The sequence below is a fragment of the Ambystoma mexicanum genome, chromosome 14, assembly GCF_040938575.1.
Source record: "Ambystoma mexicanum isolate Mex_15411 chromosome 14, UKY_AmexF1_1, whole genome shotgun sequence".
NCBI lineage: Eukaryota > Metazoa > Chordata > Amphibia > Caudata > Ambystomatidae > Ambystoma > Ambystoma mexicanum.
In genome coordinates this window covers 154,237,599-154,261,257 of record NC_090940.1, presented here as the reverse complement: position 1 = coordinate 154,261,257, position 23,659 = coordinate 154,237,599, and the positions used below count along the sequence as shown (strand labels likewise).

The 23,659-nt window shown below is 46.7% G+C and overlaps 1 protein-coding gene across 1 annotated transcript in view; it reads right to left on the bottom strand.

Moving 5' to 3' along the window:
- The window catches only part of HEATR4 (HEAT repeat containing 4), a 597,929-nt gene that overhangs the window by 296,694 nt on the left and 277,576 nt on the right, over positions 1-23,659 (bottom strand). The window lies entirely within an intron of this gene.

The window sequence follows — 23,659 nt, the reverse complement described above, 5'->3', positions numbered from 1 at the left end:
CCATAGTGACAAGTCCCACATGGGCGCAGATGCTTCCTTGCACCAGGTATTTGTGTGCTAACTGTTCCACGATTGAAACTGGCTCTAGATATAATATTGTGTATGATACACAGATACAGAGGGCTCATGTTTGTGGTTACAAACATTTATTCAAATAATAAAGTGGGTTGGGGAATGCCTTAATGTCCCTACTCTAAGAGGTATTTCCCTACCTCAACCAAAAACTAAGGGTCTGCCTTGTGTCAAGATGTCCAAAGCAAAAATGTCCTGTGTCCGAAATCCTATCCTACGCTCTAAAACAACTCTAAGGTGTTATGGGTATTGTCTATGACTTGAAAAGTGCACACATTTTCAAGTTCAACAAAAAGTACAACTCCAACAAAAAGACTTCCACTTAGATGGTATTCACAGTTCCTGGGAATGACTCCCTTTCCCAGGTTTCATCCAGCAAAACAAAAGTTCAAAAGAATAACAACGTTCTTTGTAGCACAAGAGTATATCCCTCTCCTCTGAGCATTGCAATTCACTCTCTGGGAAATGACTCACTTCCCCAGATCCTTTCCACATGCAATGCAGTTCCAAATCCGAAGGGCATGAATCTTCCTTTGGATTCTTTTTAAAATGTTACAAATACAATTCAAAATCCTAAGGGCATGAATCTTCCTTGGGATTCTCTTTGCAAAGTTCCACTACTTGGGTGTGGGTCACAGACTCACACAACACCTGCCAGGTACTTTTATATGGTTCTTTATACAACTTGGGTGCGGGTTCCAGACTCGCAAATGCATGGTATATTCTCTTGCCAGGACATTTCTTCCCCAAAAGTTCACAGGTGCCTGGTTCATTATCCTGCCAGGGCTTCTCATAAAAGCTCACAAATCTCTCAATTTGGGGTGCAGGGTTTAGACTCACACCAAAGGCTTCAGCCTTTGCTAGGTTTTTAATACCCAATGGGTCAGTGGTCCTATCATCAGATTCATCACATAGGCCAGTATCCAATTTGAGCTCAGATGCCAGGTGTATTTTTATTGATATGGGTTGCCACTTGAAGAGGCTGATGGTGTCACTGGCCCACGATGCCACTGCTTCCAGAGTGGTACAGTTCTTGGATAAATTGTTCCCAGATGAGGATTTCCCTGCAATCTTGTTGACTCATAATTGAGTGACGTTAGATCAGATCTGGGCAAGAATTTCCTGAGGCAAGCAGGCTTATGTCTTAAGACCCCTGTTATGTACCACCAATGGGAAAAAGGCCACCTAGAGATGTTTTACAGAGTAGCCAAGGGTGCCCCCAGCTTGCTAGGTCCTTTGCGTTGGATGCACATTAGGGTCATATTGCGGGCCTCCCACACAGTCCCTCCTTCTTCAATGGCTTTGATCCGGCTTGCAGCTCTTAAGGGAGGCAAGCACGTGTGTTTGCTTGCTCCTGAGTGGGTGCCATGGCCTGTGTGTGAACTGAACATGCACCACACAGGATTATGGGAGGAATTACCCAAATTCACTGTAACTATCTGGTGCTCACCCTCAAGGATAGCCTAACTCCTTGTTTGAAGTGTTGGTTAGCACACTGTCCTTGTCTGGTTCTAGGTCATTAAGACAGTGAATTTGTTATCACTCGCATGCGAAACTCAATCTTTTTTTATTGTTTTATTTTTTATTAATGAATAAAGTTTGAGTTACAAACATATTTCATTTTAGTCATTAAAAGCCAAAAATAATAATACAAAACATTCAACAAGTAATGAAGGGTTCAACTTTTGACATACAGTTGGTTAATGCAGATTTCCAAAATGTTCTGTTTTATTTAGAACGAAGACAGTTCCTTCTTTTATTCCTAGATGGTCTTTGATTGGGGTCAGTGGCCCTTTCTAAATAACTGGGTCCAGAATTGTACAATTCTGAATGTTAGCTTCTTATTTGTGCCCATCATTACTGTTGACCATCTTTCTTGGGGTGTAAGGTCCACAGGTTTGGTTGGTAACATAGCAGCGTATCATCGCCTTTCTTCACTCAAAGCTGGACAATCCATAATGATGTGATATAATGACTCAATTTCGTCGTTTCTGTGGCAGAAGTGGCAGTTTGGGGAGGTCACACCGTCTCGTAGTCTTAATGCTAATACTTCTTTAGTTGGTAATATGTTTAATCCCATTCTTAGGAAGAGATTTCTGGTTGGCTGGCATGGAAATAGTGCAAGATAAGATGGCAGTTGATTTAACACTCTAATTTCATTTACTCCTCGTATTGAGAGTTTAATAGTGTCTTTTCCTTCATTGTCTTAATCCAATCAGCTCTTTGGTTTTCTTTTGACTTCTTGCGGGCATTGTATCAGTGTGCCCCTCGAGCAATTTAGGCTATCCAGAATCGGTCTACACCCTTCCTTCCATAATTTCAATAGTGAGTCGTGAGAAGAGTTTGGTCTATCTTTTAAGATCGCAATTGATGCAATTACTTCATCTAATAGGAATTTCCTAAAGAGATCCAGAGATTTCCAGATTACAATGGATCTCATTGATTGAAGTGCCAGTTAAAATTGAATGCGCATGATGGGCAGTGATTTTGGTAGAGCTAGAAGTTTTCTCCAGAATGTTGCTTCCAGTAAATCCCATATTTTCCAATGTAAATTTAACATGGATTCGGTACCGTAAGTGAGGATTGCTACTGCTTTTTGTCTGTAAAAGATGAGCGTTTTAACAAAAATGTGCCGTTCTTGTTGTATAACATTGCTTCTTGATGGGCCAGGGCTTCTGTTTTCGTTCGTCGATGATATGCCCATTCCGTTTCGCACTTGCTTTGGTTAAGCCATACTCCGAGATATTTAAAGAGTTTGACTTCTTTGAGTTTTTTTGCATGTAGAAACTCAGTCTACTTACCTATTGTTTTAGATTTCCTTAGGAGATGATACCTGAAGTCTTTGCATGCAATGATTCCCATGTGTGAAGACAGAGATTCTGTCTAATAAAATGGTAGTGAACGCCTTGAGCACTTTGTCGCTCTTGAGTTGAGCTCAGCCACACATACTGGAGGCCATATGCTTGATTTCCTATTTGTTACAAAAGTAAGCATAGTCAATCACACCATCACTCCTCAGGTTTGGACTAAGCATTCACTTTCCAGTTAGTGCATGCCCTGACTCGTTAAATGTGATTAAAGTGTGCCAGTGCCCTGAAAACAAAAAATAAATTACTGCTACCCAATCAGTTGGACAATACGTGGGCAAACCTTCTCTCTATCTGGTCAGCTAAAGGCTGCAGCCATAGGGTAAGTTGTCTGGCATGGTATTCACGGTAAACACGCATTTCGCCGACCTATTTTTGGTCGTGGTACTTTTCATCGCCGGATTTTACATCGCCAGAAACCCCGTTTTTTTATTTTTTTATTTTGGGGGGTGTTTTGTTGGGGTTGGGATATTATTATAATAGTAAGGGGGTATCTGGGGGGGAACACCCCCCAGAATAAAAAAAAACAAAAACAGGGTTTCTGGCGATGTAAAATCCGGCGATGAAAAGTACTACGACCAAAAATAGGTCGGCAAAATCACGTAGAACCCATATTCAGCACAGTGGTGAAATGTATGTGTTGTGTAGTGACCTTCTGTGTGTGTGTGTCTGGTAAGGAAAGGAGATGTGTTATGTAGTGGCTGTCTGTGTAATGCTGTCTTGCTGTGACCCTGTGATGTCACATGGAATGTTACTGTGTGGATGGTGGAGTGTTTATCTGAAGGTTCCATACTGAGGCAGTTAGAGCTCCCCTGCCTGGGTGATGGGGCCAGTGCTGATATATTCCATACTCTCATGTATTTATCCTTCCTGTAACTGTGTCTTTAAGTCCTGTAATAAACCTAAGAAGTAACACAAGAAAGTCTGGAAGACACTTCATAACAATGGCGACGAGGATGTCTTGCAAGACGAACCTGCGCACATGAGAAGAAGGTGAAATCTGAAGGAGCCTGCTGCGGGGGGTGCAGGAGAGAGGAGGACAAAGTGGTGGTCAGCACTGCCCCCACATACAAGTAAGAGACCCATCACCCAGGGCCAAGGAGGGGAGGAGCAAGGAAGTCCCACTACAGGCGCTCTATCTAATATGTGAAGCCCCATATCCTGAGGGACCAGCTGCCCTGAACCTAGAAGGAAGAGCTGGGTCCAGGGGCTGAGGAAGAGAGCCCAGATAGGGGGATCAAGAGCGCATGTTGGAGACAAAGAGAAGATGGGCCATCAAGTGATGCCCTAGAAAGCTGAGCCTCTATTTTCAAACGAGAAAATCAAGAGTAAAGCTAACCCGGCAGTCTGAGGCTTATGGGTGTGCCCCACAGACAGGTGTTTTATTGTGGGAAAATGGTGATCACTCATGCAAGGAGCGCCAGTGTGTGCAGGAAGTTTTAAAGTTTCCTCCATTGTCTCAGGGATCTGAGTTGGCCGGCCATAGCGAATTTCCCGGCTGGGTGACGGTTGGCTGAAGGAGGTCCGTACTGCTTCATTGTAGTGATGAGACTGGTGACGTCACCCGTGTTACATAGGGAGCTGGTGATGAAAAAGAACAATGAAGCCAATGGTTCCGTATGTAACTGGCGAGCGTGGCTTAGGACAGCTACGTCAGGAATTCGCGAGCAGATGATACGCGGCAGCCAGAAGTGAAAAGCTTCAGGCGTAGAGTAAAGGACCTGTTCAGAAATGGATGGCGTGACGCGTCACGTGGCAGCGTTCAGTATGGATCGAAATCAATCTGTTCCGTGTGTATGGAAGACGCACAGGATTTCGTGGCGATTAATGTAGGCGATCAGAGTCAGTGTTTTCCGCGTGGGGAGGACTCGCAGCATCGCAGGTGCGCCGCGTGGCGGCGGGTTTTGCTGTCGTATGGAGTGGACTAGCAGTATCTGGAGAAGGATCGGATGAACTTGTTGCGCACAACAGATCAAGCCGTTCTCTCTCTCCGGGGCGTCTGGTAGCAACCAACGGATGTGGTAGGATGACAAGTCTACTGTATAAAAAAAAGCGTCTCTCCCAGCAAACTGTTTCTACGCTCAACAATGAATGGTTTGCATATGCAGCGAGGAAAACATGGCGAGTGATAAGATTGAAGCGTTGAAGATATGGAACTGGTTCTGAGTACCGTATAATTAGAAATGTATCCTTTGAACAAATTCATTTTGATGTCATAGTGAAATGTGGTTTAGTATATAACCTGCATGAGTTATAGCTTTTATTTTTAGTAAATGCTGTGCCATATGGTGTGAGATAGTAGTTACAATTGGAGGATTTGCAGGTTAAGGGTGTTCAACCATGGACTCCTAGGAAGTTTATGCTATTTTAACATGCAGTTTGAAGTGTGCCGTGTTAAAACCTAAGTGTGTAGTGATAGGATGTGTGCTGGCAGTGCTAACGAAAGAATGAGCTAGCATAACATTTTGTGGATTTTCAGGCATGTTAGTCGCTCTATAGCAACATGGACTTTTAGGTTAATGTGGTCATTTTAAGGGTCATAAAATTGGCCATGGACTTGTAGGGAAAAGATGTTGAAACTTATGTTTGTTCTACATTGAGTTGCATTTTCATTATGCTACAGTCACAACAATGCATTTAATACCTGTGTAATGCAAAGTGTTTTTGTGCCTGATTTAAGGTTGACTGTGTAATGGATGCACAAGAAGGGCATGAAGGTAATATGAGGCAGGTTGTCACCCAGAGGTAGCGCCTTTGGTGTGAGTGACGTTGTGGGAATAATGAGAGGTAGCGCCTCTGTTGTGTGTGACGCTATAGTTATAGTGAGAGGTAGCGCCTCTGTTGTGTCTGTGTCACGATTGGTATTTACATGAGGTAGCGCCTCTGGTCTGAGTGACATTGTAGTAGTACCTAGAGGTAGCGCCTCTGGTATATGGGTCACGAGTGAGAGAGGTAGCGCCTCTGGTGAGTGTGGCTCAAAAAGTGTATTTGAGGGAGGTAGCGCCTCCGGCTAAATGTGGCAAAACAAGTACTGAAGTGAGGTAGCACCTCTGTTGAGATGTCAACAGGGTGTTTGATGGAGGTAGCACCTCCGGTTCGTATGCGAAGAATAATATTGAAGAGAGGTAGCGCCTCTGGTGAGCATGGACCCTAGTGTACGCAAGGGAGGTAGCGCCTCCAGCGTGTGGAACATTCTGTTGTGCGAGAGGTAGCGCCTCTGCCATTTTGGGTTAGGGCTGGTGACATTGGAGATTAGCGTTGCGTTGGATTGTTACCTACGTAACATAGTGGATTAGTGTCGCGTTGGATGGTTACCTACGTAACATAGTAGATTAGTGTCGCGTTGGATTGTTACCAGAAATAATTAAAGGAGGTAGCGCCTTCGTTGTTTTTGATATTTTTCCTATATTTTGCTGTGCCAAAGACTGCGTTTTCTCCAGACAGTCTGTTTGGCATAGTACTCTTGTAATGCTGTCTTGGGTCATCAGTGGTCAAATGCCTGGTACGCGGATGGACTTGGGATGTCTGGCCAGTGTCCCATGTGATCTGTGGTATTTGATCGTTTCGACTAATCTGGTTACACCTGATAGGCTGCATCTATTTGGAACCCTTTATTGTTTTGCCTCTGTGTGTGGGTGTGTTTGGTAAGGCAAGGAGATGTGTTGTGTAATGACCTTCTGTGTGTATGTCCGGTAAGGAAAGGAGATGTGTTGTGTAGTGACCTTCTGTGTGTGTGTGTCTGGTAAGGAAAGGAGATGTGTTATGTAGTGGCTGTCTGTGTAATGCTGTCTTGCTGTGACCCTGTGATGTCACATGGAATGTTACTGTGTGGATGGTGGAGTGTTTATCTGAAGGTTCCATACTGAGGCAGTTAGAGCTCCCCTGCCTGGGTGATGGGGCCAGTGCTGATAATAGTCCATACTCTCATGTATTTATCCTTCCTGTAACTGTGTCCTTAAGTTCCTGTAATAAACCAAGAAGTAACACAAGAAAGTCTGGAAGTCACTTCATAACAGTATGGCTCATTTGCAGAGCTCTACACAGAAATCCCACCATGCAACTTAGTTTACTCCTGAAATGCATTGTGGCAAACAGTGGTGTAGGATAAACAACATAGAAAACAACAGATAGCGCCAGTCACCGCAGTTATAATGAGCATATTAAAATACACCTTATCAGAAGATTTGGCTGGCTACAATTACTGGCACTCCACTATCCCTTCAGAATCCAACTGTGCTTGTACGCTTTTCAAGGAGCCTCAAACAGTGTCTGTGTCAGTGTACCTGTGCATTCAACTGGCCTCCTTCTTTTGGGAAAAGAGATCTCTAAGATTGAACATCTAGATTACTGTAAAATCTAGTTTCGGTACAAATGTAACACTGGTGCTCAAACCCTCATCTTTCTTTCTTCTTTTCTCTTAGCAAATATGTAGGATCACAGTAAACCTTCAGAATCAGTAGCAGATCAGATGCCTCCTAGGCCGATTCAAGCTAGCCAGAACAACCCCCTTGTATGAGACATCCTGAATGAGACCTTGGAGGAGGGCTTGGAATTGTTTGCTTTTAAGAGAGGCTTGATTAAACCACCCCTGAAAAAAATCCTCTTTCTATTACTTAGTACTCAACAACTGTCATCCCATTTCTATTTTAGCCATCCACTCTTAGTTAAGGTACTTAATGGGACGAACAAAAACGCTGGCAGTTGTAAGTACATATGGAGAGCACAGCATTCTGAATCCCATTAGCTCAGGGTTCAGACCACATCATGGGATGTAATCTGCATTGACTGACGTTATGGACAACATACACTCAGTTGCTCTGGGGGCAAGCTCTACTAGTTATATTACTTCTCAATGTGGCTGTCTGTAAAGACTGGAGGGAGTGTCTGTACTATTTCCCGTTGGGGTAGAGGCACAGATGCACCCCAGCCAAGTCGATTAATCGGTAACATTGGGCAAGCAGCCAAGGCTGAGACTCAGGGTAGATGATTCAGGCTGATTCTTAGGTACAGCGAATCCCCAAACCCCCACAAAGGAATGTCAACACAATATGTTAGGTGCTACCCTAGTTCCTTTATTAACTAACATAAAACTTATGTGAATATATATAAATAAGACTCACTTTGTACTCAGAAATCTAATAAAATAGTCAACTCAATATATACAGATCTATGTGGTACCACAGTTACCCTTAGATTCAGTTATAATGCACCAACTGCTCACAGTTATTACAAAGCATTACAATTATTAGGCACTGTTTAACCTCGTAGGCATTAAGGTATAGATCAGGTAATTCTTAGTACCTTGGTAGAATGCTTTATTTGGGAATAAAAAACTCAATACTGCTTGAGCCCTCCCCACCACCTGGGCAACATCTAAGAAAAAAGTAAGTTGCACTTGGTGTTAAAACAATGCCAAGTCCTTATGTGTTCAGTGATTGTCTGCTTTTGTTTCTACAGATTCCAAAGTACCAGGAAGCCACAGGAGAACAGGATCCAAGATGAACCTGTATCCCGTGCGTGAACCCTGAGGATGGAAGACGCTCTTCCTCGTTACAGTAACTTGGGTGCCCTGGAGGGCTAGGTGGTGGAGTTTTTTGGTCTTACTCGATGATGCCCCTCAAGGATGCCCCTGGAAGAAGGAGTTGGTCGGACGTCAGTGTCGAGCAGGAGAAGGGAACCAAGCAGTGTCAGAAAGGCAGCAGTGAAGGTCTTTTGCAGTAGTCTCCTTGGGTTGTTACGCCAGCTGTGGATGTTCCACGAAGATGAAACTTGCTGTGGACCTTGACAAGGCTTGGGAGGTGAAGATAGTTTAGTTGGTTTCCATGGATGACCTTCGGTGGCGGCGGGTGCACTGGCCGAAGTAGGTGTCAGGTTTCTTCAGTTTACGGTTTGTCGCTGTGTGGTTCCTTGGCGCAGCCGCAGCACGGGTGACAGGATGGCCTCCAGTGAGTTGGACTGGAGTACTTGACTGCTCTGCAGACCTCCACCAAGTCTGGGCCCTCAGGTCTTGATATTTGGTTCAGAATGGCGGGGAACCCACCAATGGGCACTTCTTTGCAGGCAGCAACACTGAACTTCCTCAGCCGTGGAAAAGTGGACAGATGTCATGGTTGCAGTGTCCCTTGAAGATGTCTTCATGTTGGTTGGAACTTGGCAAGCTCTGGGCATTCACCCCCTCTTCTGAGTGATACACAGCAATATGGCTTCCCAGTGGTCACGGACAACCTCCGACCCCCTGACGTCGCTGGTGGACTTCTTGGGCTAAAGATACCTGAAAACCTGTCTTCCAGACCCAAGAAGATACCTCTGCAGGACAACAGGCACACAGGACTGGCTTCCAGGGCACTTCAGGTGAAGAGCAGCAGTTGCCCGATGTCCCCTCGTTGCTACGGGAAGAGGTTGCCTCTCTGGGTCCTCTCTGGTTCAGTCCTTCAATCAGCAAAGCACCATTAGGATTTGTTGAAGAGTTGCAGCCGCAGACTTCTTCCACCAGCTGGATTAAGGATACATGCTTCAAGAATACTCCAGGTTTCTTCTGGTTTTTGACTACAGCTTCTGACTCGGAGGGTATGGGTTGTTTGACCTAGAAAACTTGACCTACTGCCCATTTGACCTAATTATTTTGACCTAATTATTTTTGACCTACTGCGGAGGGAGATCCCCTCAAACCTCCCTAATGCAGGGGAAGAACCCCCGCAACCTCTCCTCTGACTTCCCCCCACCTCAACCTATTCCCTTACACCACCCCACAACTATTTTTTTATTAAAGGGTACCATTGACCTACCGAATTAGGGCAAACAGATGCAGGCAAATGGTAGTAGGTCAAATTGGCATTAGGTCAAACTGGAGAATACCGACTAGGAGACTCCAAGCTTCTGACAAGGAGGTGAGTGAGGGGTACCCTTTTATGCACAACTGTCCCCCATTCACTCAGGCTGAGCTAGGCTCAGTCAGCCAATCACACATTAGTGCATTCATCGGGCAGCATCTAATCGGGCTCACAGACATTCAGGCCATTCGCCTAAATCCAGACACCCAAAATAGTAAATGTGTATTGGCGGCAACTACCAGCCTTTCAGAGCTCACACTGCATTCATTTCAGTTTCAGTCAGGGCTGGCTCAGGTAGACCAAATACATTCTGTCACACAGCCAAAACCAGATGCCCACAACACAGGATGTGATGTAACTCCTCTTTCCATTCATTCAGGTCCCACCCCTAGGGTGTACCCAGAACAAGCAGTCCCTGGGAAGGCTCCAGCCAGTCTGGCCTGGGCAGCCCCCAGAGCCATATATGGTCCATCAACCCAACAACCATTCAGGGGAAGGGAACAGAGCCAGAGCTTTTCAGGACTTTGTGAAACAAGGGCTAAAGGCAAAAGAAACCAAGAGGATACAGTGGCCATCTTGCCTTTTTTCCAGAATCCATTCATTCCTATGACATGGCCTGGATGTCCCAAAAATGGAGGACACTGAGAGTGTGTCTCACTGGCTCATCCCTGGGGATCTGTCATCCAGGTGGCCAGGACATGGCCATCACTATTGGATCCAGTTCCTGGGGGTGGACCAGTGTGGGAGAATCACCTGGATGGGGGTCTTTGGGGAGTGTAAGTGGGACACCGAAGGGTGAGACAGGGTATCCCCTTCCCTGTAACACCTTTTCCCATCCTACCAGATAGGATACCTAGAAGCTCAAACCCCCTCCCTTTCCCGACACAAACACTTTCTCACAGACAGTTCATCGTGAACGACAACGGACTAACACCAGAGCTGTACACCTGACATGTCCCAACACAAGGGTCAGGCAGAGTCAGACAATTACTGATAATTACACACACCTGACTCCCATCACAGTTCCCCTCATGGATAAAAGGTGGAGCACAAAAGCCCACTGAGAGCAAGGCAAAATGCACGAGCAAGCAGCATTTCCGAGATGGCAATTTAAACCAAGGAGAAAGGCGGCGAGACCAGAGAGGGCTGCAAGGAGGGAATTACCCTTGACCTTTTCGGAAAAGAACTTTGACTTTCAAGAGGCCGTGAGCAAAAGAAACTAAGACCAGGAATTGCAGCTGAAGAATGGTGGAGTGTTGCAGAAGGTACACAGGGCCCTCCCGCATTGATAGCCAAGGCGGGGAGAAGCGATTGCTGCTGTGATACTGTCCTTGGCTCCGGCAACAAAGCAGCGCCACAGAATTCAGCATAGCCGTTGAGTCAGAGAGACTGATAGCAGACCGGACTGTTTTGTAATCATGGTTGCAAGTGGCAACATTGCATGAGGAAAGATGACTCATATGTGATTGAACTTTATGAAACCAAAATAGGTACCATATAGAGTGGTCCAGCGCCACATGGGTGCTCATTCGAAGAACTGTGAAATCGAACTGATCCTGCAACGGGTCAAGCTAAATCCTGTGCACTTTCTACAGTCTTCGATAGCCAATAAAGTGAAATTGGTCTGAGCCCTGCTGAGGGAGACTAAGTGATAAAAGGAAGAATCTGAGCCCGGAAGAGGGTGATCCGGGGTGAACCGTGAGTCACCCGAGAAGATATTTATGAGGCAAACGTGAACCCGACTGAAGGATGCCTACTAACTAAAATTGGTCTGAGCCTGGCTGAGCAAAGCTAATTGTATAAAATAGGATCTGAGCCCAGCTGATGGGGATCCAAGGTGAAGAGTGACTCGCCCGAGTTGAATATTTAGAAAGGAACCTTTTTTTCGTTGTTTTTGGTACATCGGGCCCTCTGAATTAAGAGACTTTGAATGTAAGAGACTTGGGCATGGAAGGCCTTGATGTTGGTAAAAGGAACTGTGTCCTTGTCCCGAAGAAGCCGAGGAGTGTGCTGTGCTCGATTGAACCGCCTTGTCCCATGCTAAAAACGCGGGGAAGGGAGGCCAATGCCCTGAACATCCTGACTTATCATTTAGTGAACACTTCTTTCTTTTTCATGAAAATTACCCCACACTATTTGTAGTTTAGCGGTAAGGATTGGCAATAGGTTTTATAGTATAAATAGTATAGGCCCTTTTTATTTTGACAAGACTCCACTAGGACTGCATTCTATGTCAAGACTGGAGGCGAGCATTATGCTTCAACTTCTTTTATTCACTCTTCAGCAGTTTCAACAACAAAACATAAGAAAACTGTGAAAAGTTCTCCCTTCATCCTTTTCCTTTGCTTAAACTACAAATCCCACTGTCATTGTAGTCCTCTTAGTGTCAGTCCAGCTTTTGACCCACTTCCTGTTTCCGGACGCCTCCTCTCTTCTTTTCCTGTTCTTCAAGCAGATAAGTACCCTTTCACCTCTATTCCAAGATGTGCAGCATGTTTAAATGATTTTCGTAGCCAGAAGAGGCATAAAATAATGTAAATAACTTATGAGTAGGCAAGAACTGTAGTCGTTCAGAATTTATTAAGAATTGTGTGGAGGCCGCGGACCGCAGCGACCATAAGACCGAAGCAAACTGGTTTTAATAGGGTCCGCAGATGCAGCGCAGCATGATAGGAGATTGGTAGCAGACTTAGTAGCAGCTAGGTACGGGCGAGAGGGAAGTGAGCCCCGTGTCGTATTCCCGACACGCCAGGGGGCTCGTTTTCCTTCACGGCTGGCAGGAGCACTACGGGCCCCACCCTTGCGGTGGCGGAGCAAGACGGAGCGTGACGCAGCGGCCCCTCCGACAGAGAGGTGGAGCCGAAGTCTGCACGGCTCAGACGCATTGCCAGTGCGACAACTGTGCAGCACGCCAAACCTTTAAAGAAAGCTGGGCCCAGCGGTGAAGCACATTTTGCTCGAGCAAATGGAGCGAGAGAGCCTACGAACATAAAGGCAACCTCTTTCGATCGGATAATTCCAAATCAGATCGTGAGGTCTTCACGCTCAGACGAGCGTAAGACGGCGCAAAATACATGCAGAAAGCTAGAGACTACGATTCTCAAAAGATAACAGCCCGCGAACTGACAACGGACTGGAAGTGGTGCAAGCGGGCCACAAATTAAATAAAAAAGAAATAAAGGTGCTAGCCACAAGAAAAAGAAAAATATATATATATATATATATATATATATATACACAATAAAACATTTATATCGTGGTATTGCACATAGGAAGTTATCTTCCAGGATACCAGGACATCGACCCAACGCAGCAGTTCGAGTTGAGCAAGGAGGAACACTCCCTGGACCTCACCTCCAGCTTTAAAGAAGTGCTGGGAAACTGGTTGGTCGATGCTGTACCACAAGGGGTGAAACCCTTACAAGATAGGCTGGAAACATTAGAATCCCTACTAAAAAAGCCCTGAGAGCCCTCAAGGACAGGAATGAAGGGGAGTAATCAGACTCGCAAGAGGAAACCCTCTTCTGACCCCCCGGGTCGACCATACGGAGTAGCCGAAAAGGCCCCAGAGGCAGCTGACACTTTTGCAAAGCTCAGAGAGGCATTCATGCAGAGGTCAGCAGTGCCAATCATCACAACAACCTCCCCAGGGGAACAGAAGGGAGGGAGAAGGCCCCAGAATTCCAGGGCCCAGTACTGGGAGAACAATCAGCAGGACTTGTTCTTCCCGACCAGAGGTCGATTCCTGAGAGGTCGCAGAGGCAGAGGAGCCGTTCTAGGCCAGAGCTTTACTCCAGGTGAGCGCCCCAAATAATCCTTCAGTGGGCGGGGCACAGCTTTTTGGGGGAAACTAGCGCGCACTTTCCAGCGATGCATGGGTCTTGCAAACCGTCAGTAGTCTGCAGCTCGAGTTTATTCAAGGGCCAGTACAAGAGAATTGGCCCCGAGAGTTACAGCTAGCGTAGATAGAGCAAGAGAGCTTACACTGCGAGCTTCGCCAAATAGAATCAAAGGGAGCCATAGAGAAGTGCAGTACAGTCCCGAGATTCGTGAGCTCCATGTCTCTGGTCTACAGGAAAGAAAAAGTGTGTCCAGTCATTGGCTGTGTGCATTTTCCATGCCTGGTATAGTCCACGGCACCGTTGGGTCTGTGCCTTTCTATCTGCATTCCCAGGTGAGCCTCGTTGACTGTGTGACTCTTTCGGGCCTATTTTTGCTGCCTTTACTTATTTTGGTGCCCCCAGGCCCTGCGTGCATTGCTCGATTCCCCAAGCCCTTCTTCCTCTTCCCCTCCCTCCTCCCACCTTTCAACTCTCCCTTCACCCATGATTTAACAGCTCTCTGGTCTTAACGGACCTTCCTATGGCAGCCCTCTACCCAGCAGCCCCTTGCAACTAAGGACCCCTAAGGCAAAGGGCAGCTCCCGCAGAGACACCTCCCTATGGTGCCTGCAGGTGTCAGCAGTGGAAGCCAGTAGCCAGCTGTCAACCAGCAGCTACTAAGTAAGGTAGGAGTGGCCCGGGTTTGGAATAGTGCCTTCACTGTACCCTGATAACCCTCCCACTTAGCATGCTCTCAGACTTAGGTGTGTTTTCTCCGGTATTTAAAAAATTGCATTGTGGAAGTATTTAAAATTGCATTGTGAAATTATTTAAAATTGCATTGTGAAACCTGGGCCTTTCTCCCCTTATACAGGACTCTCAGACTTAGGTGTGTTTTCCCCAGTATTTGAAAAATTGCATTGTGGAAGTATTTAAAATTGCATTGTGAAAGTATTTAAAATTGCATTGTGAAACCTAGGCCTTTCTCCCCTTATAGAGGACTCTCAGACTTAGGTGTGTTTCTCTGGTATTTGAAAAATTGCATTGTGAAAGTATTTAAAATTGCATTCTGAAAGTATTAAGGACTCTCAGACTTAGGTGTGTTTCTCCGGTATTTGAAATTGCGTTGCGAAAGCAGAGGCATTCTGTGGTTTTGACTTCTTAGCAATGCTTTCATCTAGCAAACTTTCTACCGTGGTCTGATTGTCTGTTGCTCTGTCCAATTGTCTACTATTGTCTCATCTCTCTCTATCTCGTCTGCTTGCGCCCCTCTATGTGTCCTTCCCTAGTGTTCTCCTCCATCTAGCCCCCCTTCCTCTTCTCTTCTCTCCTCTCCCCACCTACTCCATGGTGCTTTCTGTCTCTCCTATCTTTTCTAACTGCTTCTCTATCAACTATTCTGCTCTCCTCACTAAATCTGGTAGGAAGAAGTTTAAAAAGGACATCCTGGTCTCCAACCCAGGCCTCCCTATCGCTGACACCTATACCAGTGCCTCCTCTAGGCAAACCCTCACCGACATCCTCTTTGTCGTTCCCTTGCCAGACCTATGGACTCTTCATATGGTCTCTGTGCTTTCCCCTCTCTCTTCTTCTCCCATTAATGGTGGCACCCGGTGGGAGGCCCTCCTGTCCTCCTTCAGCTCCTCTAAGGTCATCATTAATGTTGACCTGAATGGTACTGTGTTGGTCCAAGACCCTCAGGCCAGTCTTCTCCTCTTTGATAGACGCTTCCCGTGCCTCAACAATTTCCTTCCTTCTCCTGCTGTCTCCTCCACAGCTTCCTTGCCTCCCGCTGCTGTCTCCTCCTTGGCTACCTTGCCCAACTCTCCTTCCTCTTCTGCCCTCCCTCAGGCCTATTCTACACCTCCGCAGGGCGTACCTCTGATTTGTAGCCCTCAACAGGAGTCTTTCAAGGACGGCAACCTTCTCCATATTGCGACTCTTAACTCTCGCTCAGCTGTCAAACAATCCTCTGACATCTGCCACCTCATGGAAGAACTTGACCTCAATGTCCTCGGTCTCACGAGACATGGTTCACGGCCAGCTCTGTCACAAGCTTTGACATTCTCCTCCCTGATGGCTACAAGATCCACTCCGCGCCCAGGTCCAACCGTTCCACTAGGGGCTGATCTTCCCCTAGTGGATCCCTGCCTCCTTCATTTCTATGCAGATCTACTCCTCTTTTGAATGCCTTGTCTGCAGGCTCTCTTTATCTCCTAGCCATTCCCTTACTGTGGCCATCTATCGGCAACCTGGTCAGATCTCCTCCTTCCTCTCTGAGTGGGCAGACCTCTCCTCTTCCCTCCTGGTCTCGACCACTCAACTCCTCCTTCTTGTAGACTTTAACATCCACCTGGATGCTTCCTGTCCTTCCACTGGACTCTCTCGCGACCTCTGCGACTCTCTATCCTCCCCTCTGGCCTGACTCACTCTGCAAGGCACACTCTTGATGTTCTGATCTCTACAGACCTTCCCCTCTCTATCCCTCTCACCACTCCTCTCTCCTGAAGTGATCACTTTCTCCTTTCCCCCCAGCTCACTCCATCCCTCAAGCCAAGCCAACCCCAGCACTGCCACCTACCTTCTTGGTTATCCGTCCCATGAAGCGTGTGTCAGTTGAGGCTTTCGCTGCCACTTTTTCGCACCCCCATCCCCGTTGGCTGGCTCACACCCTGACACAGCCCTCTCCATGCTCCACTCTGCTATATCTGACACTCTTGATGTTCTGTCCCCTGTCATGAAGATCCACTTGAACCCCAAAGCCAAGTGCAACTCCTGGTGCGACTCAGACCTCGCCACCGTTAAATGCAAGTGCAGGGTGGCTGAGAGGAAATGGCGTGCTTCATGTACATCCTCTGACAAACTGTCCTGCCACCTGCTCCAAAGGCAATACCGGATCTCTGTCCGAATCAAGAAGAGAGCCCACATCCAAGTCTGCGTCTCTGCGGCATCTAACAACTCGGCCGTACTCTTTAAAATCTGCAAGGAGCTGGCCAATCCTGCTGCAGTCTCTGCCTCTCCTGTCCCCTACCAGGGCCTCTGTACGGCCCTGACTTCTCATTTCCTCTCTAAAACTCAGGACATCCTGTCTGTGCTCTCTTCTTCTCCCTCTACTCCCTGCTCTTCCTCTGGCGCTTCTTCGGCCGCCACCTCTCCACCCTCATTCTCTGCCTTTCCCCTGTTCTCCCCAGAAAAGGTTTCTAGACAAGTCTGATATATGAAAGTCTTGTCAAAACAGGTTCACCCCGGTTCCTCCAAAACCATAAGGACCACATTGACACCTTGGCCCCTGCTCTGGCTGACTTCTGCAATCACTCCTTCGCCACTGGGGTCTTCCCTTCCCCCCTGAAACCCACAGCCGACCCCTCCTGCCCGGCTAACTATCGCCCAATCTCCATCACTCCTTTCCTGGGAAAACTCCTGGAAAAACTGGCTATCTCCCAGCTTAATCTTCACACTGAATCTGTTGGTTGTCTCCATGACCACCAGTCTGGCTTCAGAGCAGCCATAAGCACGGAAACTGCTCTTCTGAACATCCGTGAAGACCTGCTCTCCAACCTTGATTCCAACACCCCCTGTGTCCTCATCTTACTTCATCTCTTGTCTGCCTTTGACACGGTCAACCATGCCATCCTGCTCAACTGTCTCAGTGATAACCTGGGTATCACCGATTAGGCCATGGCTTGGGTGACCTCTTTCCTCTCCGATCGACCCTCCCAGGTCCAACTTGGGTCCTTCTCTCCTCTTACTCTATCTGTGGTATTCCCCAGGGGTCTAACCTCTCTCCCTGGCTGTTCAAACAATACCTGGCACTTCTTGTCCACTGCATTGCCGCTCTGTGCCCCAAATTTCAGTGCTATGCGAATGACACTCAACTCATTTTCAGGTTCCCCTCCGCCACTTCTTCTCCTTCCCTCATCTCTGACTGCCTGTCTGCTAACCAGGAGTGGTGTGCCACCAATGATCTCTGCCTTAATGCCAGTAAGACTGAGATTCTCCTCATCTTCACACCTGCTCCCTCCTTTTCTGTCACTCTCTGGCTGGCCTCTCTTGGCCCTCTTCCTGCTCCCACCTGTGAGGCTAAAAATGTTGCGGTCATCTTCGACTCCACACTCTCCTTCTCTCCTCATATCTCTGACGTCTCTAAGAAGTCACACTACCAGCTGCACCTCCTCAGAGGTAGTCTTCCTTTTCTCCCCTTCCCCAGAAGCTCAATGTCTCCAGGAAAATGGTTCTCTCTAGGCTGTACTACTGCAACAGCCTCTTTCTAAATCTGCCTGCTTCCACCCTCTGCCTTCTGCAACTCATCCAGAACAGGACTGCAAGACTTGTCCTTGGCCTCAAGCCCAGGGATCGTATCTCTGTAGGACTGAAATCTCTGCACTGGCTCCCAGTGGCTGCAAGGATTAAGTTCAAAACCCTCTGCATTGTACACAAGGCCTTCTGGGAGTTGAGGCCTCAATACCTTAAATTCTCTCTTCCTAAGTATCTTCCTTCTCAAGCTCTTTGCTCATCCGCCTCCAGCTCCCTCAGGGTCAGTCGTTTCTCTAAGCAACAGGTTGGTGGCAGATCTCTTTCTTCGGCTGAGGCCTCCCTCTGAAACAGCCTCCCTGCCTCTGTGAAACTTGAGGAGAACCATCTCTGGTTCCGGAAGCACCTCAAAACCTTCCTCTTTGCTTCTGCTTTCTCTCCTTCTCTCCCCTCCTGAACTCCTGGCTGAATCTGAAACTGCACTGGTCACCAGGCTACCCTCTGATCTCGGGCCCAGGTCCTCTCCCCCGCCAGTTGCACCCCTGCACTGCCTCCTTGGCATCCCCCGCACTAGGGAACTGTTTTATGTATCCCTATAGCCCCTACCAGCACTTGACACCTGATGTGTGCACTTATCCTTGCACTTGCCACCAGCTGGCCACACTCTTACTTATTGCTTTATTTACTCTATTTATCTTTACTGTGGTTCCCTTGTACTGCCCCCTCCCTCTTTCCCCCAGCACTTTCCCCTTCCCCCTTCCCCTGCACTTGCGTGATCTCAATGTCACCTGGCCTAGTAAGATTGTTGTCTCTGTCTTCCCTCTGTTCCCCCTCCTTTGCCTCGTCGCTCCTTCAAACACTTGTGTATAGGCGTCTTATAAATGCCATATCATATCATAAACTTGAGAGATCTGAACAGCTGGGTAGTTTATCATCACTTCAAGATGGAAGGCATACACCAATTGAGGGACACCCTGAGAGAAGGGGTCTGGTTAACAAGAATAAACTTGAAAGATGTGTATCTCACGATACTGGTGCAGGCGGAATTCAGGACTTTCCTAGCCTTTTGCTGGAACGGCCAATTGTGGCAATTCAGTACAATGCCCTTCGGGCTAGCCTCAGCACCTTGGGCTTTTACCAAACGGATGAACCAGGATGATTATATACTTAAACTATCTACTGCTCCTAGTGGAAGATCGACAAATGCTGTTGTATCAGACTGCGTGGGTGCAAGATCTCCTCTCCGCACTAGGGTTCCTGGTGAACAGGGAGAAGTTGAAGACTACACCAACACAAAGATTAGTCTTTCTGGGCTTTGTGCTAGACATCAGAAGAAGTGACTCTAGAGTTGCCAGCTCAGAAGATCAGAGACATCAAGAAGGAGATCAGGAACTGCCTCAGCAAGCAGAAGATATCAATCAGAGGGCTAGTAAGAATAGTGGGAATGCTAGCAGTATCAAGCCAAGCTATCTTTCCAGGTTCCCTACATTATCGAGCCCTTCAGAGGCTAAAAATCAGACACCTACACTAAGGTCTGAAATACCATCAGTTGATACCCCTTGATCTAGAATCCATCACAGAACTGGAATAGTGGCTGAAGAATATGGATGCCTGGAAAGGTCATGCCATATTCAGAGATCGACCAGATCTAGTTATAGATTCGGACGCCAGCCAAGTGGGCTGGGGTGCGAGATGCGGATCCCTAGAGACCGGAGGGAAATGGAGCGGAGAAGAACTCTGCCTTCACATAAACTGCTTAGAGCTTCTAGCAGGCTCCTTCGCCATCAATGCATTCACGAAAGGGAGAGTGAGTTTGTGTGTTCTTCTCAAAATGGACAATATATCAGCAGTCAGGTACATAAACCACCTAGATGGGACAAGGTCAAAATAACTAGCGGAACTAGGGAAAGATTTTTGGCACTTCTGTCTCCAGTCGGGCACGTCAGTGATGGCATAGTACATACCAGGAGCGCTCAATGTAGTAGCCGACTGGAACTCTCAGTATCTGATAGACTCCCGCAAGTGCAAGTTAGGCCCAGAGATTTTTCGACAGCTGATCCAGAGGTGGGGACCAGTGAGAGACTGGATCCGTCAGCGCAGGGCACTGACGCATTCTTTCAAATATGGGCGGGAAAATTTCATTATGCGTTTCCCCCTTTCGTAATGTTGAGCAGAGTGCTAGCGAAGTGCTGGTGAGAGAAGGCTGAGTTGATTCTGATAGCGCCGATATGGAAGTCTCAATTATGGTTTCCGATGTTGATGGAACTGTCAGGAGATTTCCTGCGAGTCCTCCTAGACAGGGTGCAGTGACTCACTGACTCAGCTGGGCCGTTTCATCCTCTCAGAGTGAGAGGGACTTTCCCGCTGATGGCGTGCGGGATATCAGGAGATGATGGGCACTGCCAGGCATTTTGGCGCAAGCAGCAGAGCTCATTGCAGAATCTCGGGCTCCATCTACTAGGAGGAGCTACAAAGTGGTCAAGTGGTCGAGCTGGTGCAGAGGGAGAAATGTTCATCCCGTTTCAGCACCTGTAGTTGCGATCTTAGATTTCCTTGTTCTCCTTTTGTAGGATGGGAAAGCGCTTAGGACTATCCGAGTCTACAGGTCGGCCATTTAGCGGGTCACTTGCTGGTCCAAGGGGTCCCAGCAGGGGAACACACAACAGTAACCAGGCTCATAAAGGGGGCTCAATACAGAGAACCTCTTGAACCACAATACAAGCAATTGTGGGATGTTACAGTAGTGTTGCGACTACTAGCAAGATGGCTGACAGTCAAGTATCTGTAATTGAAGCCATTATCAGGCAAATTAGCAATGCTTTTATGTCTAGTATCTTGCAAGCGAGTAGCGGATGTCAGGGCCCTAGAAATACACAGAAAGTCTTTCGGTCCCGAAGGAGTGACCTTCTCAATAGCTAGGAGGATGAAAACAGGGTCCGCCACAGTGCACTATCCCTATTTCCCAAGCAACGCTAAATGGTGTGTAGCGAGATATATTAAAGAATACGAGAGCAGAACGGCTGAGTGTAGGAGGCCGGATACTACGCAGTTGCTGATAGCGAGCGGGAAGCCATTTCAGGCAGTAGCAACCGCCACCATAGCTAGGTGAGTGTGTGAGGTGATGCAGCTAGCAGGCATCGATTTAAGGGACTATGGGCGCACTCGGTGAGTGGGGCTATGGCATCTAAAGCATTCACATCAGGAGTAACAGTGTGAGATCTCACCTGATTAGGCTAGCAATACTACTTTTAAAGAGTTTTATTTCAAGCCAATCGCAGGGTTGTCGACAGCTTTATTGGGTAAGCTCTGAACAAGCATAATGCTCGCCTCAACTCTTGATGTAGAATGAAGATTACCCCTTGCTAATTGCGCAAGGAGTCTTGATTCTATTAAAGACTAGGAGGCTAGCATTAATTTCCCACCCTCTCATGTACTGTTCATGTGTATTGATTGTATGCTGGTTTGAGTGACAGTACAAGGACTCCACCCTGATATTGTTGTTTGTGTGAGCCCTAGGGGAAGACCAGAAGAATAATTGAGAGGCGAGGATCCTAAGGCCGCAAAGGCGGGAAGTAGTTGAGCGCTGCATCCGCGAAGCAACAAAGCAGAGTTTGCAACAGTTGGAATGGTTCACCCCGTTGGATGGGCATAGTTGTTCAAGTTTTAAAGGATGCAGTTCAGAGCATTCAAAGAAGAGGAAGAGTCCAGGAACAGGAAGGGGGTCATAAGCTGAAGTGACACTAAGAGGACTACAAAGACAGTGGGATTTGCAGTTTAAGAATAGGAAAGGGATGAAGGGAGACCTTTTCACAACTTTTTTATGTTTTGTTGTTGAAACTGCTGAAGAGTGAATAAAAGAAGTTGAAGCATAATGCTTGCCTCCTAGTCTTTAATATAATCAAGACTCCCTGTGCAATTAGCAGGGGTGATCTTCATTATTTTTATTTGATGGTTTTAACTTGATCCCATCTTAGATTTAGGTTAAGACAGATGTTTATCACACCCTTGATAAGGTTCAATAAACACCCTTGAACTTTGGTCACTTGTGTCTGTTTTACTTTGATACCATGCCTTCCTTACACAACATACAGGTGCCCAAAAATATACACTAGGCGTAAAAGGATGTATACCATGAGTATTATTCGCCAAAGATGAAGAGCTTCACTGCCAGGGGTCCAAACTGGACTCCTGTGCAGAAAGCATACAAATGACACTTACAGGAAAGTGGTAGGACTAGGACAAGGACAAGGAGGCCCTGTTCCTCCAAAAGCATTTCCAGCATCACACAATAAACACATTGGTTTTTAACATCCTGATTACCTGCCTGTTGGAGGCAGTGGGAGTGAGTGGGGTGCAAATAGGTTTAGCTGATTAATTTAGACTGGAGCGCTGCCATCTCTATAGAAGCGAGTTGAGTGTGGGGTCTCCCACGGCTCTTTTCTTTCACCTAATGTGTTTAGTGTTCACATCGGCTCTGCTCTTCATGTGATCTCCTTGTTTAAGATGGTCTGCCATACCTCCATTAATGACATCCAGATCTATCTGGATTGGTGTCCGTAACGATTCCAGAATCTAGAGTATTTTCATGGCGTAGTCTAAAATTGTATGAACTCTGATTGGCTACAGCTTTATGCTAATAAAAACCAATATATCTGAGTGGACCAGGGGGAGTGAGGATCTTTGCATTGATTTTGTCTTCCGTCATTCTGTGTAATATGAAAAATCATGATGCACATTTGTAGCTGCAACTTTAGCATCAGTTTTCTTCCAGGTGCATGAACTGAAAAATCATATCCAGTGTACACCTAAGAGAGATAGATCCATCATGGTCGCACCTTATGTAAATCACAGCTGGTCTATTACATCAACCTGTCTGCTGGATCCCTCAGCATATTTGATCCACAAGCCACAGGTTGCCCAATATGGAGCTTTCACCGTCTTGTTTCTGGCTAAGGAAAAAGAGATCAGATTTAAAAACGTATCAAATCAATCCACTGGCTCACTGTAAATAGAATAATCAACTTTAAAAAATGGTACCTAACCTTGACATCCCTCAATAGTGCTAGTCCTAGCTGCCTAGAAAATTAGGTACAGTTTTACATTCCTGGACCTGCACTCTGTTACGCAGAGGGCACATTCCTTACCGCTCCTCCATACAAATATTTACAGGAAGAGGTTTTAGAAAATAAGGTCTCACTCTGTGAAACAACTTGCCTACAGCACTCAGAGTTCTTCCAATTTGTTAGGCGTTTGCGTGGCTCGCAAATAGTTGCTTTTTGCTTAGGTTCCCTTTCATTGGTTCACAATGCAGTCATAGTTTCTGATTGTTGTGACTATTCCTGACGAGTTGGTTTGTTCCAAGAAAAGGCACCTTGTTCCTATTTCATTCCATTTCATCTACACCAATGGTCTTGACATTGTTGATCTTTATGTTGGTGATATGAATGTTGTTCTCCTGACCAACAGACTCCATGTGAAAAGACACTCAATTAGGGGTCTCCAACTCCAGTCTCAGAGCAATATGCCCACCAGAGCTCAAATGATCATCTGGCTTTGTGTGTGCAAAACCAGCTAAAAACAAAAGAGCTGTTTATTTCAATGCAAAACAGGATTCATACTCCATCAGAACACACTTGAAAAGTGCAATTATCACTGAAGGTTACAATGTTCAAACTGAAACGTCTTGTTAGTCGCAAAAGGAAGGGGTGTAAACTGGCCGGTCCCCACTTTTTTTACGGCTCACAAGGAAAGGTATCAAGAGTTTACTTCAGCTCATATGGTCATAAAACATTAATTGGTTACCCATTAGTTAAAGCGA